The 17,938-nt window shown below is 44.7% G+C and overlaps 6 non-coding genes across 6 annotated transcripts; 4 read left to right on the top strand and 2 right to left on the bottom strand.

Moving 5' to 3' along the window:
• The first annotated feature begins 2,544 nt into the window (after positions 1-2,544).
• On the top strand, positions 2,545-2,617 carry trnak-cuu (transfer RNA lysine (anticodon CUU)). The gene has a single exon. It is a non-coding gene; the product is annotated as a tRNA-Lys (tRNA).
• A 215-nt stretch (positions 2,618-2,832) lies between these two features.
• On the top strand, positions 2,833-2,906 carry trnan-guu (transfer RNA asparagine (anticodon GUU)). The gene has a single exon. It is a non-coding gene; the product is annotated as a tRNA-Asn (tRNA).
• Positions 2,907-3,781: 875 nt separating this feature from the next.
• On the bottom strand, positions 3,782-3,863 carry trnas-aga (transfer RNA serine (anticodon AGA)). The gene has a single exon. It is a non-coding gene; the product is annotated as a tRNA-Ser (tRNA).
• Positions 3,864-4,114: 251 nt separating this feature from the next.
• trnak-cuu (transfer RNA lysine (anticodon CUU)) lies at positions 4,115-4,188 on the top strand. Its single transcript has one exon. It is a non-coding gene; the product is annotated as a tRNA-Lys (tRNA).
• Positions 4,189-4,403: 215 nt separating this feature from the next.
• On the top strand, positions 4,404-4,477 carry trnan-guu (transfer RNA asparagine (anticodon GUU)). Its single transcript has one exon. It is a non-coding gene; the product is annotated as a tRNA-Asn (tRNA).
• Positions 4,478-5,352: 875 nt separating this feature from the next.
• On the bottom strand, positions 5,353-5,432 carry trnas-aga (transfer RNA serine (anticodon AGA)). Its single transcript has one exon. It is a non-coding gene; the product is annotated as a tRNA-Ser (tRNA).
• Between the last annotated feature and the right edge of the window lie 12,506 nt (positions 5,433-17,938).

The raw sequence follows: 17,938 nt of genomic DNA, 5'->3' as shown, positions 1-17,938 counted from the left end.
TGAACTACTGCTCTGCAGGGCTGGTCTGGAGCCTGCACTGAGCTTCGGGGCGGTACTGAAGCCTGCACTGGGCTACGGGGCTGGTCTGGAGCCTGCACTGGACTGCGTGGCGGTGCTGGAGCCTGCACTGGGCTGCGGGGCTGGTCTGGAGCCTGCACTGGACTGCAGGGCTGGTCTGGAGCCTGCACTGGGCTGCGGGGCTGATCTTGAGGCTGCACTGGGCTGCGGGGCGGTAATGAAGCCTGCACTGGGCTGCGGGGCTGGTCTGGAGCCTGCACTGGACTGCGGGGCGGTGCTGAAGCCTGCACTGGGCTGCGGGGCTGGTCTGGAGCCTGCACTGGACTGCGGGGCGGTGCTGAAGCCTGCACTGGGCTGCGGGGCTGGTCTGGAGCCTGCACTGGGCTGCGGGGCTGGTCTGGAGCCTGCACTGGACTGCAGGGCTGGTCTGGAGCCTGCACTGGGCTGCGGGGCTGGTCTTGAGGCTGCACTGGGCTGCGGGGCGGTAGTGAAGCCTGCACTGGGCTGCGGGGCTGGTCTGGAGCCTGCACTGGACTGCGGGGCGGTGCTGAAGCCTGCACTGGGCTGCGGGGCTGGTCTGGAGCCTGCACTGGACTGCGGGGCGGTGCTGAAGCCTGCACTGGGCTGCGGGGCTGGTCTGGAGCCTGCACTGGGCTGCCGGGCGGTACCGAAGCCTGCACTGGGCTGCGGGGCTGGTCTGGAGCCTGCACTGGGCTGTGGGGCTTGACTGAAACCTGCACTGAAGCCTGCACTGGGCTGCGGGGCTGGTCTGGAGCCTGCACTGGGCTGTGGGGCTTGACTGAAACCTGCACTGAAGCTTGCACTGGGCTGGGGGGATTGACTGGAGGCTTCACTGCTCTGTGGGGCTGCCTGCATCTCTAAAACTGTCTGCTCAGCTGACTGTTAAAAAAAGTGTAAACATCTACATCCTTGCTATCACTTTGTAAATGAATTTACATTCTTGCTGGATAAAATAATTCATCTCTTAAATATCAAATAAATAAATAAAATGGATAAAACAAATGCAGATTTGATGAACATAAGAAAAGGGATAGTATAACAATATTGTCATAATATACTTAATTTAGAGTTGTTCATAATCTGTATTAGTCTGTGTGTCCAAATATCTTTCTCTGTTTTCAATCAATCAAATAAGTTTATACAGGTTTGGAATAACTACAGAGTTAGTAAATCATGAGAGAATTTACATTTTAGGGTAAATTATCCCAAGGCTTCACAGCTCAAAAAATGAACATTTCACCCTAGTGTTGGCGAGTTTTTCACATTTATCATCACATACCTTATCATAACTTTCCTTTTCATTACATACCTTATCATTACATACCTTATGAAAACCACATTCGCAGGGGATTCTTTTGCCAAAGATATCATATGCACAGGTTTGTTTGTGTAATGGGCAGTTATTAATTTTTTCCAACGCATTTTTCCGCTTCTTCGCCCCTGGCTTCTTGCCTGTGTTAAAGTGGTATTTCCCCTGGGCATACTTTACCATGATGTCTTGCCAGTACGAGTCAGGTTTACCGGTCTTAGTCATGTCTAGATTTATAAAACAAAAGGGTAAACATCATAAAACTTTAGTTTAAACTCAATTTAAAATATTCGCCAAAGCCTTTAATATACATGTTAGTGTTAACAAGTGCAATTGTATTTAACCAAAAATTGGCTAAACGCATTGGCATTCTGAATTTGGACATTCATCATCATCATCACCATCACATTATTACAGTTGTTGTAACTTAATGTACATATACCTAAGGCATTTTGCTATTGCAAAATGAATGGCCATGGCGATTTCTAATTTCTAAGTGTTAAACCACAAATTACAATTTAAGCGGTTTAGATGAAACCGTAGTGTCAAACTAAGCAACGTTACAATCAGATTCTCTTTCAAGTGATAATGGACTCACCTGCATGCTATCAGAAGACTTTAAAATGATTAAATTGTTTATGTGATTTAAGATAATCCCAACTGTCTCGCGTCGCGCTGGGATGGACGTCACAAATGATAATGTTTCGGCCAATGTTCGTTTTGCCCCATTTCTACCAATCAGAAGAGAGCGTTCGGATTTTTACAACTTGTGTTAGGAAATATTTCGCAAGTGTTAGGATTTAAGTAGAATGTGTTAGGACTTGTTAGGACTTATTTAGAATGTGTTAGGACTTGTTAGGACTTATTTAGAATGTGTTAGGAAATGTAACGAATCGTTAGGAATGGCTTTGCTGTCCGATCGCTTGAGGGTACGGCCACGACTACAAAGGTTTTCGTGTCGTCGCGCATTCGTTTTGACGCTGATGCTGATACTGCTTCTCAGCGCGGCGAAAAGCCAAAGCTGCCAAACAAGGAGGTGGGCGCTAAAGACAGCAACCGTTGCACGAAAAGGGACTTCCCCAGTGATGGTACCTTACAACTTTGCCTGTCCGTTTGGAAGCACTAGCAGACAAGGGCAGAGCGAGGCATCCAGCCCGGCTAGCTCAGTCGGTATAGCATGAGACTCTAAATCTCAGGCCCGGCTAGCTCAGTCGGTAGAGTATGAGACTCTTAATCTCAGGGTCGTGGGTCCGAGCCCCACGTTGGGCGCCAGGGCTACCCCAGTCAGGGGCACTTTTTTAAGGGGCCCCGAACAGCAGACCTAGTGCTGGGATTTTCTTGAGACAAGTGCAACTTCCTCACTCTTCTGTTTCCATAGGGGGTTCTCTGAAAATGAGCATGATCCTCATTTAGTTTTGCCACGCTTTTGCCCTTTAATTCCGAGTCAAACGTAGCCACGTGTCCAAGCAATATCCTCAACAACCGTCTCTGTGGCACAATCGGTTAGCGCGTTCAGCTGTTAACCGAAAGGATGGTGGTTCAAGCCCACCCAGGGACGAAAGCTTTGTGGTGAGCAGCTGCAGTTTTCTGACCCCAAAATGTTGAGGCTCGCCAATGAAGCTTACTCAACAGAGTCTTGCTCTAATACAATACGGCTTTGCAAACACACGGAAGGAAAAGAAGCCTTTGGCGTCTCACGCCGGGAGTTAAACCCGGGCCGCTTGGGTGAAACCAGGGGTCCTGACTGCTGGACCATGCCTGAAACATCAGCAAGCGCAATATGGACTGCAACTGTTTCCAAGAGTTTAAGAATCGGAGAGGCGAACCCACATTTTCAATGGAAGTCGGAAAGACTGTCCATTTCTCCGCACGTGTACTAGCAGTGAACAACAGAAAGAAGAACTACGATTTGAGAAGTATAATCCTCGTTAGTAGGTTGGAGAGTATCTCCGCATGTCACGCGGTTAGACCGAACTGATGGGGAGGCTCCTCCCAGACCGAGCTGAGCTGTCCGGGCTTGTGTCGGTGCGTGCCAAGTTCTTCTGCCAAGCCTCCTCCAAAATGATTCCCCAACGGGGAGTTAAGCCTTTTCTTTGCCGCTGTCCAATAGCTTGGATGAGCTGGGCTTAAACATTCTAAAGAACAGCTGATGAAGTGCTTGGCGCGGCTCTTTTTGAACAAATTGCAATGCGTTGTTCGCCGGATGGAAGCCGTTAGCCACCAACACAGTTCCAAAGCGAGAGGGAAGCAGCTTCTTCAAGCCCCCCCCAAAATTGTGCCTAGAACCGGATTCGCTGAGACCACAACACAGAGTACTAACCAACCACACCATCAAGGCGAGCTAACAGACGGCTGCACAGGGCTCGGCCGAGATGAAGTTTGCTCTTTCGCCTCTAGAGATCAAATCAGCAGCTGAGCTAAATGCACCGCAAACGTAGTCGGCAGGATTCGAACCTGCGCAGGGAGACCCCAATGGATTTCTAGTCCATCGCCTTAACCACTCGGCCACGACTACACAAGGTTCTTGTGTCGTCTCGCATTCCTTTCGACGCTGCTGCTGATACTGCTTCTCAGCGAGGCGAAAAGCCAAAGCTGCAAAACCAGTAGGTAGGCGCTAAAGACAGCAACCGTCGCCCGAACAGGGACTCCCCCAGTGATGGCACCCTACAACTTCACCTGACCGTTTGGAAGCAATCACAGACAAGGGCTGAGCGAGGCATCCAGCCCGGCTAGCTCAGTCGGTATAGCATGAGACTCTAAATCTCAGGCCCGGCTAGCTCAGTCGGTAGAGCATGAGACTCTTAATCTCAGGGTCGTGGGTTCGAGCCCCACGTTGGCCGCCAGGGGTACCCCAGTCAGGGGCCCTTTTTTAAGGGGCCCAGTACAGCAGATCTAGTGCTGGGATTTTCTTGAGACAAGTGCAACTTCCTCACTCTTCTGTTTCCAAAGGGGGTTCTCTGAAAATGAGCATGATGTTCATTTAGTTTTGCCACGCTTTTGCCCTTTAATTCCGAGTCAAACGTAGCCACGTGTCCAAGCAATATCCTCAACAACCGTCTCTGTGGCGCAATCGGTTAGCGCGTTCGGCTGTTAACCGAAAGGATGGTGGTTCAAGCCCACCCAGGGACGAAAGCTTTGTGGTGAGCAGCTGCAGTTTTCTGACCCCAAAATGTTGAGGCTCGCCAGTGAAGCTTACTCAACAGAGTCTTGCTCTAATACAATACGGCTTTGCAAACGCACGGAAGGAAAAGAAGCCTTCGGCTTCTCACGCCGGGAGTTAAACCCGGGCCGCTTGGGTGAAACCAGGGATCCTGACTGCTGGACCATGCCTGAAACATCAGCAAGCGCAATATGGACTCCAACTGTTTCCAAGAGTTTAAGAATCGGAGAGGCGAACCCACATTTTCAATGGAAGACGGAAAGACTGTCCATTTCTCCGCACGTGTACTAGCAGTGAACAACAGAAAGAAGAACTACGATTTGAGAAGTATAATCCTCGTTAGTAGTTTGGAGAGTATCTCCGCATGTCACGCGGTTAGACCGAACTGATGGGGAGGCTCCTCCCAGACCGAGCTGAGCTGTCCGGGCTTGTGTCGGTGCGTGCCAAGTTCTTCTGCCAAGCCTCCTCCAAAATGATTCCCCAACGGGGAGATAAGCCTTTTCTTTGCCGCTGTCCAATAGCTTGGATGAGCTGGGTTTTAACATTCTAAAGAACAGCTGATGAAGTGCTTGGCGCGGCTCTTTTTGAACAAATTGCAATGCGTTGTTCGCCTGATGAAAGGCGTTCGCCACCAACACAGTTCCAAAGCGAGATTGAAGCAGTTTCTTCAAGCCCCCCCCAAAAATGTGCCTAGATCCGGATTCGCTGAGACCACAACACAGAGTAATAAACAACCACACCATCAAGGCGAGCTAACAGACGGCTGCACAGGGCTCGGCCGAGATGAAGTTTGCTCTTTCGCCTCTAGAGATCAAATCAGCAGCTGAGCTAAATGCACCGCAAACGTAGTCGGCAGGATTCGAACCTGCGCAGGGAGACCCCAATGGATTTCTAGTCCATCGCCTTAACCACTCGGCCAAAAACAGGGTAAAATGGACTGCTACAAGGGGAAAAGAAGGGAAAAGAGAGGGGGAAAGGGGGAGAAGAAAGAAAGAAACAAAATCACTATATTATAATTATTTTAACACTCACAAAGGATTTAAGTAAAGGGTTTGTTCGATTTTTGACTATACAATTTATAATAAAAAACTTAAAATACTTATCTAACAAACACACCACACACTCATGCCAGGGCTTGCACCTGGAATCTTCCACCCAAAGGATGGATGTGTTGTTATTACACCACAAGAGTTGTGTCTTCTTTTCTACAAACACTGCAAAATAACACAGCAAGTAAAAACAAAATGTTCACAATACACGTAGCACAATATACATAACTGATATATAAAAAAAGAAATAAAAAAATCAAAGACCTTGTACATCATCCCTCCACTGTGCAATCGAGAGGCCTGAGGCTGGACAATACCACCGGCCCTTCAGCTGAGTGTGGCCAGTTCTCTTACTTTGTGCCAGCCCACACTGCTAGGAGATATAGTGATACATATCCTTTGTAAGCCGTTTCCGTGGTGGTTCACCTCTAGCCACCACAAACTTGTCCCTCTACTCAACCCAGGCAGCGCACATGGAGAAGGCAGAAAGCTCCCCAAGAGGATGAGTAGCGAGACAAGCTTGTGGTGGCAGATTATCAGGCACCTGGAACTGAGGAGGAGTTTGGAAGGAGTTTGGAATTGGGGAGGGGTCTGGAATCGGGGATTGGGCATAAATTGGTTAGAATGAGGCACTGGCAGATCTGGTGGGTAGCTGGGAAAGGGTGGGTAGATGGGAAAAGGTAGGTAGCTGGGAATGGGTGGGGAATACCCAGGGGGGAATACAAAGTGTGGTGGGAATATGGGACATCCTGAGTGAGATACAGGAGGAGGGGTGGGCAGTGGGCACATATTGGAGACACGCTTACGAATAAAGGCCTCTCCCTCCTGATTTGCTGGCTCCTCAAATACCATGGCCTCATGCCCATGCAGTGCAGACGCATCTGGAAATGTGCGTGCTTCAGGAACTGACTCCTTTGCCAAATATTATTGTTTGGGCAGTTCAGTACCCTGCAGCAGCAGTCTCTGTCCACACGTTTCTGTCTTCTTAGTAGCCTGCAAGATAAATTGTATGTTTATTTGCAAATGCCTAAGTTATGCCATTAATACAGCGACATCTACTGATGGACACAATGCAAAGTTTTGACATGAACATGTCAGCTGAAGATAATGAGGAAATTACATTGCTTCCACTGCCAGGTGCATTCCAAACATCTACATAATGGCACGCAAGTGACCTATTCACTCCAAAGTCAAAATTCCATGGCTCTGCCCTTTGAAGGTAGTGGGGCATAAGAATGATGACTATATTTGGAATGTTGCCTGTGACGGTTCGGTACGAATTCATGTACCTTAACACCCCTAACTGTGATTGTATAAAAGTACTGCATAGAAGAAAACTCAACACGAGGATACAGTGGTTGTGTTTATTGGGACCAGAACCAGGTTAGTCTGTCCTAGCACCGCTCTGCTGTCCTCCAGAACCTGTTTTAAGCGGCTGTACACCACCAAAATAGATTGTGGTATTGGCAGAGTCTTACCCTGTGTATCCCTGGGCCTGTTCCGTGCTTGCTGACACACTTTTAAAAGCCGTAGGCAAACACATTCACATACCCTGTGCACTTCAGGGCTCTGAGCTGCCTGACCATGAGTCATGAACAGTCTATGGAAAAGAGGGATGATATAATCTAGACTGTATACTGGGTTAAAACTAGTTAAGATCCAAATAGTCAAATTACCTCTCTAAGGCGTGCTGTCCTGGAGCAGAGCCACTCCGCTTCCTGAACGCTCTCCAAGATTCTGGCAAAGATTTCTTCTTAACTCTTTGGCAATATTTTGATGGCATCTTGTCCATGGCATCCAGAGCTATGTACAGCTGGACTATGTTGGCCTCCTCTTGTGATGATATGGCAGTGATCGTTCTGTTTAGGCCAACCAGGTAGGCTGCCAGGGCATCAACTGCCTCCCATCCAATGACACCTCTGGAATCACGCTGTTTACTCTGAAAATTGAGAAAAAATTCAACCACAATCCAATAAATATATACAGTGTCGTAGTAGTTTTTTTTATACATTGTACATTCATCTATTTTAATTTACAAACAGTTGAAAATAGGTGTTTTGAAACCAGAGTCCTGCACGGGTTCGGGTACCCGCGAGTACCCGACGGGTGACCCGCAAATTTGGCTGAAACGGGTGAAAAATATATAACTGTGTTGGATACGGGTGCGGGTCGGTTCGGACACGGGGGAAACACGGGTCTAAACACTGGTTCAAAACAGTCACATGCAAATGTAAAAATAAATGCATATTTTTAGGAACACTTCTACAAAACTATGCCTGTATTTCAAGTTGGTAAAATATTTTTTTTGTTTATTTGAGCCCGCGCTCTCCCAGGAGTCTCTAGGCGCCTTCGCTCCGTGTCCTGATTATATTGCCTGCTATATTTACGTCCTAAGGGAGATGATTAACAATAAAATGAGGTTTATTAACCAGATAACAAAAAATACAGCATGCTGGGAGACAAAGTCACACAACATATATAGTATGTCACGACGGTCTATCTTCTGGGAGGGAGAGGGATCCTTCCTTGTTTCCACCAATGGCTGATCTCTTCTTTGTCTTCTTCAGTTTCTGTAAAACAACAGAAAAACAACATACCACATCCCCATTCTTAGAATTAATACACCAGTTAGCCCATCACTCCTTTCAGCCTGAGGGCCTCTCCATTCTTGCTGTTAATAGATAAGGTTTTGGTCAGCTGACATAGGCAAGATCAGCTTGAGGCATTGAGGCATGACCGCCTGAGATCGCCTGATCTCGCTTCCTCTTTTCACCCCCACCTCCTTGCAAAGAGCAGATTAGTATTGAAAATAGCTTTTAAGCAATTCATAGCAAGAGATGTATGATTATAATTTCAATGCACCTATCAAGAGTAAATGATTATTAATAAAACATCACTCAATATAACATAATAACATGATTATAAGGGTTATATTTCCCACAGTAACGAATATGGAATCGGTACTGGTCTTTGAGAATGAGGATCAGATGTAATGGAGTAAGGAAGATGAGGTGTGATCAATTCAGTGTTATGGTTCTGGTATCCTTCTTGTCTCCCTCTACTGGTTTCACTCTTCTCAGCTGTTTCTAGTTTGCTATCAGCATTTGTTAATTTTCTCACACCTGTTCTCCTTTCCCTCTGATTGTGTTTGCAACTTCTAGCTGCCCATTTTCCTGCTTCGTTGCCGGATTATTTCCTACAGTCATCTATGCAGAGTCTTTCTCGTCGGTCTATGTTCCTGTATAGTTGGAGTTCTGTCTGGATCCGGTCTGTACTATTTTTTACCCTGTGTTTGCTGATCATCGGGTTGTTTTGTACTCTGTCCAGTTAACCTGCTGATGTCTGCCAGCCTGAGTTATCCACCTGCCAGCCGTGTGTTGTCTCCCCCATGAGAGACTAAGGCTTCACGTCGCCAGACCTTTTCCGTTTGCTGAGTTTTTGTCATGTGGATATTTTTATAAGCCTTATTGTGTTGACGGCTGTTGCTGGAATTTATCTCCGAAGAGGATTTCAGTTTTTTGGACTGTTGCTTACCTTTATTAAAGTCTTCTTTCTGGAATTTCGCTTTTGGGTCCTTTCTCACAGTTGTAAAATGCTCACAGACATGAAGCATGCACACAGATAGAGTAAGGAAAAACCTCTACCATCTCAAAAGTGCCATGTCCCTAAAGTGCCATCTCAAATTTTCTTTTTTACTTTACAGAAATAGCAATGAATAGGTTTTTTTCATTACCATTCATGTGAAAAAGCTCAACATTAAGATAGGAGGCTGAAAATAATTCTAATTTTAAAAGAAAATGTGAGATGGTGCTTTAACTGTTCTTCTAAAACAATGAATCTCCACCATCCTGTCTGCTCATGGGGAGCTAAAGAGTGAGTGAGACAAGCAAGCTGTGTGAAAAAGTTCTCCGGTGATGGTTCAACAATGGGTTATTTCGAAAAACACTAATAAATACACGGAAACCTTTGGACAACCTTAATGTTTGAAGACGTGCACTCAGAGAAAGCATCCCGCTTGAGCCATGATGTGACATAGTTCTGTATTGTAAACAAAACATATTAAAAAATGCTGATTTTCTTTTTAAAAATAATCCTGTGCGTTTTTACAAAACATACTTAAAATATATTCAATTCAAGTTTCAATTCAAGTTTATTTATATAGCGCTTTTCACAATGTGTATTGTTTCAAAGCAGCTTTACAGGGGCAAACAGGAAAAACAGAAAAGTTAAAACACAGCACAGTGCATGGTATTTATACAACAAGTAAGTTCATTCTAATAAATAACATCTAATTTCTAAATAAATAAATAAATGAATGAATGCAGTCTCCCGGTGAGCAGGCCAACACTGCCCTGCTGTGGCGAGGAACCCAAACTCCAATGATTGATTAATGGAGAAAAAAACCTCGGGAGAAACCAGGCTCAACCGGGAGGGCCAGATCCCCTCTGACGTGTCATAGCTGCACTCAGACTGCTGACGTGTGGTTTAGGTTTAGCATTTAATACCAAATATTGTAACTTCAGCATTAATAAGACAAATAGTCCGTCTTTGCTCTTGGTTGGGGATGTAGTGGTCTGAGCTGGGATGGTCCGATGGTTATATTTCTCTTGGCAGCTGGTGGAATTGCCTTAGATGGAGCTGGGATGGTCAGTCAGTCTGCAGCTGTATCTGGTGTAATCTCAAATTGGGGATGGGCATCTGTCGGTCGTCTGGACATGGTGGAACTTCTTCCTACCTCGGGATGGGCATCCCGAGGCAGAGGCGGAAAGAGAATATTTAGCGTAGCTGCTGTTCATTAACTATGCATTAAGTGAAAGCTTGGCTGAAAAGATGTGTCTTTAATCTAGATTTAAATTGGGAGAGTGTGTCTGACCCTCGAATAGTATCAGGAAGGCTATTCCAGAGTTTAGGTGCTACGTATGAGAAAGCTCGTCCACCTTTGGTGGATTTTGTTATTCTAGGTGTTGTCAAAAGTCCTAAGTTTTGAGATCTCAGCGAGCGTGATGGGTTGTAACGTGATAAAAGCTCGGTTAAGTAAGTAGGTGCTAAACTGTTCAGGGCTTTGTAAGTAATTAAAAGAATTTTAAAATCAATGCGATACTTAATGGGTAGCCAGTGAAGCGATGATAAAACTGGGGTTATGTGATCGTATTTTCTTGACCTAGTAAGAACTCTGGCAGCTGCATTCTGAACTAACTGTAGTTTGTTTATCGATGATACAGGACAACCACTAAGTAGAGCATTACAATAGTAAAGCCGTGAGGTCACAAATGCATGAATAAGCTTTTCTGCGTCTGCAACACATAAACTAATTTGGCAACATTTCTAAGGTGGAAGAAGGCTGTTTATTTGAGATGTGATTTTTAAATGACAGGCTGCCGTCTAATATAATGCCTAGGTCTTTAACTGTATTTGTTGGAGTAACAGTGCAGCTTTCAATTTGCAGGCTGTAATCGGAGATATTCTGTTTACTTAATTTTGGTGCTATAAGTAATATTTCTGTTTTGCTTGAGTTTAAAAGGAGGAAATTACTAGTCATCCAATGTTTTATGTCCTCGATGCACTCTGCCAGTTTGGATAGCTTAAAGGAATCATCTGGTCTTGATGAGATATATAGCTGAGTATCATCTGCATAACAGTGGAAGCTAATTCCATGTTTTCTAATAATGTTGCCGAGGGGCAGCATGTATATGGAGAAAAGCAAGGGTCCTAAAAACTGATCCCTGAGGTAATCCATAATTGACTTGCGTAAGATTTGACGATTTCCCATTTAAATGGACGTATTGATATCGGTCTGTTAAGTAAGATCTGAACCATTGCAGTGCCTGTCCCTGAATACCGATAATGGTAAACGATCTAGTAGTATTTTATGGTCTACAGTATCGAAAGCAGCACTAAGGTCAAGCAGGACTAATAGTGAGATGTTACCTTTATCTGAAGCAATAAGAAGGTCATTTGTAATTCTAACGAGCGCAGTTTCAGTGCTGTGATGCGGTCTAAAGCCAGACTGAAACTTTTCGTGCATGTCATTATTTTGTAGGAAGGTACACAGTTGAGTTGACACTACTTTTTCTAGTATTTTAGACAAATACGGGAGATTTGAAATCGGTCTATAGCTTCCAAGTTCATTTGGGTCTAAATTTGTTTTTTGATAAGAGGCTTAATTACAGCCAGTTTAAAGGGTCCTGGGACATGTCCTAGATTAATAGACGAGTTGATTATGTTACAAATGGGCTCAATTACAGCAGGTAGTAACTCTTTTAATAAAATAGTCGGAATGGGGTCTAATAAGCATGTCGTCGGTTTGGATGTTGCAATAATTTTAATTAAATCTTCCTGATTTATAGGAGAAAAACACTCTAGCTTTTAGAGGAAAATCTAGCGATTTTCTCGGTAAAAAATTTCATGAATTCATTGCTACCAAGGTGCGGCGGAATACCCAGGTCAGGTGGAGTCTGTTTGTTTGTTAATTTAGCAATTGTACTAAATAAAAACCTTGGATTGTTTTTGTTATTTTCTATGAGGTTACGGAAGTGCTCGGCTTTTGCTGCTTTTAGTGCATTTATGTAACGGCTTGCACTCTCTTTCCATGCAATTTTAAAGACCTCTGATTGGGTTTGTTTCCATTTTCGCTCCAGTTTACGCGTTTCTCTTTTTAGGGCGCGAGTGGTGTTATTATACCATGGTGCTATGTTCTTTTCATTAATCTTTTTTGACTTCATAGGTGCGACCGCTTCTAATGTATTAGAGAAAATAGTGCCCATGTTGCTGGTCATGTCATCGAGCAATTTTATATTCGTTGGAAAGGTTATTAGAGAAGTCAGATCTGGCAAGTTCTTTACGAAACTATCTTTAGTAGTTGAGGTGATTGTTCTACCTTGTCGATAACGAGATATACAACTGATTTCTGCAGTGCGCAGTGTACATGTTATAAGATGGTGATCGGAAACATCGTCGCTTTGAGGTATAATATCGATATTGGTTAGATCGGCTCCGTGAGATATAATCAAGTCTAGTGTATGATTAAGGCGATGAGTATGATGTATTCTATTGATGTATTGTGTTACACCACAAGAGTCTAGTAGTTCTTTAAACGCCACAGCTAATGGATCGTTAGCACTGTCTACGTGGATATTAAAATCTCCAACAATCAGTACTTTATCGACGTTAACCAATAGATCCGATAAGAAATCTGCGAACTCTATCAGAAAATTAGTGTAAGGCCCAGGGGGTCTATACACAGTAACCAATGTAAGAGAGACCAATGATTTTTTACTTTTGTTTGGAACTGTTATGTTCAACGCAAGCATTTCAAATGATTTAAATGTATGCATTGTTCTCCGAGTAACGGTAAGAAAGCCTCTAAAGATTGTTGCGACACCACCACCTCGACCAACCGGACGTGGCTCATGAATATAACCGTAGCTTGGAGGAGTAGACTCATTTAGACCAAAATAATCATTTGGCTTAAGCCAGGTTTCAGTGAGGCAAAGTATATCAAAACTGTTGTCTGTGATCATTTCATTTACAATAACTGCTTTTGGATTTAGTGATCTAATATTAAGTAGCCCAAACTTTAGGCGTTGCTTTTGCTCATTAAATATATTGTCTTTTGGTTTAATCATGATAAGATTTTTTAAATAAATTATTATTTGGTTGTATTATTCGGGGGACAGACACAGTCTCTATGCATTTGAAAGCAGTAACATTCTTAACAGTTGGGTGAGAAGAACACAGACTGTAGTTAAAATTTGTACTTACTAGTCAAATGGTGCGTAGCGTCTTTAAGATGTTGTCAGATAGAATTTCCGCTCCAATGCTGCTGGGGTGCAGCCCGTCGGGGCGGAAAAGCCTAGGTCGCTCCCAGAACAGATCAAAATTATTTACAAAGAGCAGCTTCTGTTCAATACACCATGACATTAACCAATTATTAAGCGTAAATAGTCTACTGAACTTTTCGTTCCCTCGTCGGTAAGTAGGAAGCGGCCCTGATACGATGATCCTCGCCGTGGGCGATGCGTTGCGAACAGTATCGACCAGACTCCTGAAGTCTCTCTTCAGGATCTCCGACTGCCGCATTCTCACATCATTCACCCCCACGTGCAGAACTACGGCTCCTACTCTTGCATCCTCCTTCAGAATCGCAGTTACCTGCGCAGACACATCGAGAACACGGGCGCCAGGAAAACAGTGAGTGCGCACCTTACCTTCATTGAAGGAGGCGCGTACGTTCCGGACGATTGAGTCTCCGATGACCACAGCGTTGGATTTCGTCTCGCAGAGGGCGGCAAAGTGATTTCTCGTAGAAATCTCGGAGACCGGTCGCGGCGGTGGGGGAGAGGTCATCGCTCCGGTCCTGGATTTCGCCTTCCGCCGTGTGTGTGCAGGTGCAGGAGTGAAGTTCATTTCGGCTCGTCGTGATCTTGAAGCCTGGGCTCTGTGCATAGAAACACACGGAGTAGAAGTGATAGGAGTATTACAATCACGTCGAACACTTACCGCAGCAATGCGAGCGTCAGCCCGGGATGTTTCCATCGCCGTTTTACGTTCTCGCAGAAGTGTTTGCCTCTCGAGTAGATCGTGGATCTGCTTCTCCAATACTTCCAGTTCTGACTGAAGTGCGAAGAAAGATTCATCATCTGCAGTCAAAGGTAACGTTAAACACATATCTGAATCATTAGCCATTAGTGGTGTCATAATGAGAACAAATCTATCTGTGCGTTATATGACGATATTTGGTATGGGATACACTTAAGGATAGGTTTAACCCTCTGTGAGTTATCAATTTACAATATAAATATTAAGAAATAACAGGAATAAACGATATATTTAGAAAAAGTTTGACGGAGCTCTGTCTCAAACCACGCTCTCTCAGCAAACAGGAAGTGATGAGGTCCAGGTGTGTCCAATCAATCCCTAGTCCGTTACCTGTGTTATAAAAACATAGCATGCATCATACTATTTCCATAACTGAGTTTAGATATTAAATGCAAACTGACCATCCTGTCAGAGCTATGCAAATGAGGCGCCATGAGAAACAAAGGAACTTTCTCTGGCATACACACTTTCAGGCCGTTGGCCCGAAGACCATCTGGGGGCAGGTCAGGTATGCATTTCAAACACCATCACCGATCCACTTCGGGTATATACCCTTTTGGAATTAGGAATTGGAAGGGAAAGAGAGAGGACGCGTAGGACCCCAACGGAAACCCCCGCTTGGGGCTCCCCTCTGGGGAGTCCGATTAGGCCATCTACCTTTGGACTCAGAACCCAAACTCAGCGTTTCAACAGAACTGCATTCTGAAACCATTAAAGATTTCCATCCATACGCATACGGATATTGGTCCAACAACGAGATTGCAAGTATCCGTCTCTAAATATAGAGTAGCTGCGTTTAGAGTGTGTCTCTTTGTTAAAGATGATTTTATTGGTTTTCAGACATGTTTTACCTGCCTCGCGGCCATGCCCTCTCACTCTCTCTCTCTCTCTCTCTATCTCATTATCACTCTCCCTCTCTCTCTGCGCTTCCTAGCACGTTTGTGTTTCATGTATTTGTTTGTAGGCATTATGTTTACCATGTAGAGTAGAGTTTAATAAAAACCATTTTAACCAAAGGCCAAAGGCATTTGTGATGGGTTCTCTGTGTTCACGCTCACAAACGGGTCACTTAAACTGTGTTTCGATCTATGCTACCTCTGCTCTTAATTCTTTTTGGTAAATTCACGTTACTTTTGGTCATGAGATAACGTTAGTGTATAAATCATCAATGCATTTGCTGGACAAATACATATAGGATTTTTATCACTATATTGCTTATCAGAATTGTAAAATATGTATGTGTAATGACGATTATTATATGTATTTTCCTTTGCGCTTAACTAATTCCTTGACTGAAATTGATGTTTTAAATAAGTCATTTCATTTATGTGATCTTGATAGATCTGGTGGAGAATCTTATTTTGGTGAGTTAAACTCATCCTTATTTTAAAATGCCGCTATTATCGCTTAAATGGATATTCTTGCTTGTGACCATGATGTGATACAATCTGAGAAAACATAGGAAATCGCTGTGCGCTAAAACTCTTTGGCAGTGGTCTGACCGTTTTCATTTCAGTGACAGAATAGCCTGACATGCCTTAGGCCATCAGATGTATTGAGTAACTTAAATGACGCGAAAGGGACGGCACCTAATGGACGCTGCGAGCCAGCGCCCCCAGATTTTTCCCAGGTCTCGCGGCGGTCCCGACACGACAGGGAAACAAGGTTAGGGGCAATACCAGGCGAAGCAACCAGAGGGCGACTGCACGTACGCCTGTAACCTACATCGCGGGCGTCAATTAGGTGGCGACTGGGCAGTCAGAATGAAGCCTAAACGTCCCCTTGTACCCTAGGGCCCGGCTCCGCACCCGGCGTACACGAATCACCTACGCATCCCCCTTGCCACCTATTTTGGGTGGGGCATCCCAATGGACACGCCTCCGTCCACAAAACGCCTATGAATCCCCCTTGCAGCCTAAACGTATCGGAGGGCCACCCGACCCCCCCCGAAGCCCCAAAGAACTCGAGTTTTGGGGTTCTCGTTGCCGGCCGCCGACTCCCGCTCCATATCGGTGCCGACTGGCCATATTCGAGCCGATAGGCTCCGAGCGGCGGTGTGACGCACGCCAAAATACCCAAGAGCCTTTCGCTTCGAATTTCTAGTCATAAAAGCGCAATGTGTATCCAAACCTAGTTTTCTCATACCTGCGATTTATTTGAAAGCGGCCCCGACTGGTGCAGAGGGCGAGAACCCTGTCGGTGGTCTTGTTTACTTCGGCAATGAGTTATACAGCCTAAACCAACTGCAGAGTGCCTAAGAGACATGGTCCTTCGTGATGATGTACTTTAAAGCTCATCTTTGTGCTCCAGAAGCATAAAAACGGTGTGTCCATTATTTACCTATGTAGACCCTGTCAAATAAGTTATGTGTGGCATGTACATTCCTAACTTATTTAATGGGACCTCGTAGTTGAATAATGGACAATGCCTATATGTGTTATTATTCAATGAGTTATTCAGCTCAAACCAACTGTAAAGCACAGAGGAGAAAATGGGCTTCGTGATGATGTACTTTACAGCTCACAGTTGTGCCCCATAAGCCTAAACAAGTTGTGTACATTTGAAACCTGCGGGTAATGAGTCAAAAGTGTTATGAGTGGGATGCATTTGACTTATTTGGCCATTACCTGTTAATTACAACGTTATAACACGTGTATTAAGCTTAATATCGGCGTGTCCATTATTTACCTATGGAGACCCTGTCAAATAAGTTATCTGTGGCAGGTACATTACTAACTTATTTCATGGGGACCTCGTAGGTAAACCATGGACAATGCCTATATCTGTTTTACCGGTTAATTACAGCGTTATAAGACGTTAATTAAGCTTAAAATCGGTGTGTCCATTATTTACCTATGGAGACCCTGTCAAATAAGTTATCTGTGGCATGTACATTCCTAACTTATTTAATGGGGACCTTGTAGGTAAATAATGGACAATGCCTATATGTGTTATTATTCAATGAGTTATTCAGCTCAAACCAACTGTAAAGCACACAGGGGACACTGTGCTTCGTGATGATGTGCTTCACAGCCATCCGGTCCTGCAGCCATTCCGGCGCTTAACACAGACCCGCTTGCCAAGCTGGCGGGTCAAAGCGACGGAGGTTTGGAATTGGTCAGAGTCTGTGTTTGTGTGTGTGTCTGTGTGAGCGATAAGGTCCAAAAGTCTGTGTGTGTGTGTATAATGGGGGAGGTAACCCAAGAGCGTCTCGCCACATTGCCCTTCAGGGTTGTTTCTCCAGTATCAGCCTCAGCCAAGGCCAATCCTGGTTCAAGGGGGGCCTAAAAGATAAGATTGCAGTTGTTTCGTCTTGAGGCGAGTAAACTGCATTCCAATTCCACGGCTACTCTCTTTGTCCATTTTGGTCTCTAGCATCATCAATATTTCTTTCCATATCCGTGAGCTTTTTCAAGATATAATCCATATTGCGATTAATAGTCTCAGTCTCAATGCTGACCGCTCTTCCCACGGCCTCCGTCAAAACGGGAAGCTTTGTGAGGCTTTGGACAGCTGTTCCCGTTTTAAGAATTTTTCGATAACCCAGGGCAAAGCATAATCCAATCAGCATAATACCTGTTATCATGGTTCCGAAAAGGTAGATATCTTCAATGTTCTCCACGGAAAGAGCCGCCAGACACACGATCCGCCATCTCTCCCACCCGTCCATCATGTAGCCAGCTGCGAACGTTCTGTCAGGGCAGTCAGCTTCACCTGAACCTGGGTTTCTCGTCGAGAAAATGGTGTCAATTGCGCTAAGCGACCAGTTGATCAGATCCATAA

Source organism: Triplophysa dalaica, chromosome 5, assembly GCF_015846415.1.
Source record: "Triplophysa dalaica isolate WHDGS20190420 chromosome 5, ASM1584641v1, whole genome shotgun sequence".
NCBI lineage: Eukaryota > Metazoa > Chordata > Actinopteri > Cypriniformes > Nemacheilidae > Triplophysa > Triplophysa dalaica.
This window is presented reverse-complemented; position numbering and strand designations above follow the sequence as displayed.